Here is a 1,991-nt window from a genome sequence, read left to right on the forward strand (position 1 = left end):
AGTGATGAGGAAAGTTTATAAACTCAACTTTTGGTTTAACTTTATATTTAAACCGGTTTTGTTGGCTTATGTGAAGTAAAAGATCTCCGATTATCCCTCGAGGTTGAAGTCTCGTGGGTCCCATTTCAATTCTCGCAAGTAATATCCATTGCTAGTAGATATTGTCCATTTTGGTCTCACCACTTTAAAAAGTGTACTTACTGACCCTTATAAGGAATGTTTAGTTCATTTTTCAAGTCAATTGTGGTACTTCACAATTCACTTCTATGGGGCCAGCGTTGCTCGTCCACCGTCTATACTCTGATATCATTTCTAATATCCTGAAATCACTGAGCTTTTGGTCCCATCCTTTCCACACCCATTGTTTCTTTGTTGCTCTGTTTTTAAATGCTTTATAAATACTACTAATCACAATCCTTTCCTCAGGTTCCTTCTCACCTCCCTTTTCTCTCTCCTTCAACCTCTCAAACCCCATCCTCCCATCTTGTTCTCACAGAAAGCACACACGAGTTGTGTGTGTGAGAGAAAAAGGGTGTAATCTTCTTCATCCATGGCTTCCCTGGTCGGTGCTACTGCAACTACTTCTACTGCTACTGCTACTGTCACCGATCCCTCTTTCTACTTCGATGACAAATGGAAGACGTCCAAGAAAGAAGGGTTGACCAGAACCCGCTCCTCCTCTTTCCCTCTCATCAAAACCTCCTCTCACAGAAGGTGCTCTTTTACAAGAAAGTGCGCTAGATTGGTCGAACAACAGAGGGCTCGATTCTACATCATGAGACGATGCGTCACCATGCTCATCTGCTGGCACGATTACACCGATTCTTGAAGCCACCCACATGGAGAATTTCTTAAATCTCACTAACCCAACTGAGAAACATTGAAATTTCCCTCTTTTGACTCGATGGGTCTGGTTCAGAGCAAGCAGCACCAGAAACAGAGCAACTCCCAGATACAGGCGAGAAGATGGGTATGGACGAAACACGATGATCCCTTTTCTAAGGTAAGCCGTTGGGTGCTAAATCTCTCAAAAAAAGCTCTTAATCTTGGGCGAGATCGATGAAGAAGTCCAATCATCTGAGGATATTTACTTACTATTTCTTGTGTTTTGCTCTGTTTTTCCCCTGTTTCATGTCTCTGTTTTTGCCCCCTGAATCTGCCATAGAAGGCGACGGGGGCAATGAATCTGGACGGTCGGTCGGTCACTGTTTGCTGTAACTTTTGACTGTTGTATGAGAAACAGAGCAAGAAAAACAGAGTAAGAGAATCAGATCAAAGAGTGTTGGATTGTATTGTGAATCTTTGTGATGTTAAAAGAAACAGAGATGCAATTAATTTGGGTGTTGATAATGAGAAAGTAAAAGTGAAGGCAGTTCCATTTTTTATGATTGAATTGAATGATGGGTCTCTCTCAGATCTCTGTTTCTCTCTCGATGACGGTGATGATATGATGATGATGAAGAAAAGAGTTTTGAGAAGATCAGGGAATTAGGGAGGTGAGTATTTTATGGATGCAGTGTGCTTGTCTGACACCAAACAATTAATTAATCAACTTTGTTCCAATTGCGTAATGACTTACCGATGCAACAATAAATGTATTATGTATATTATAAAAAACAGAGTCTTCGAACAACATGGATCAACGTGGGGTGTGGGAACACAAGCTGAGGAGCTCCTCTTGCATTCAATTCTCCAAGGCCCAACCCCAATCTACTTCTACCCACTGAACTCGTATCGATTAGTCGAGAGGTCTAAAAGAAAACATTATTTCATAAGAGATTCGTTTTAGCTCGTTACATATCGCAGTCAATCTAGGTTTCCACACCATTATAAGGTATGTTTCATTCCTTGCTTCAATCAATGTAGAATCTCACAATGCACCTGCTTGAGAATCTAGCGCTCTTACTAGCACACCATCCAGAGTGTCGGGGTCTAATATCATTTGTAAGAGCCCAAACCCACCGTTAGCCTTTGTATGTGTATGTTAAAGG

This window comes from Cucurbita pepo, chromosome LG13 (genome assembly GCF_002806865.2).
Source record: "Cucurbita pepo subsp. pepo cultivar mu-cu-16 chromosome LG13, ASM280686v2, whole genome shotgun sequence".
Lineage (NCBI taxonomy): Eukaryota > Viridiplantae > Streptophyta > Magnoliopsida > Cucurbitales > Cucurbitaceae > Cucurbita > Cucurbita pepo.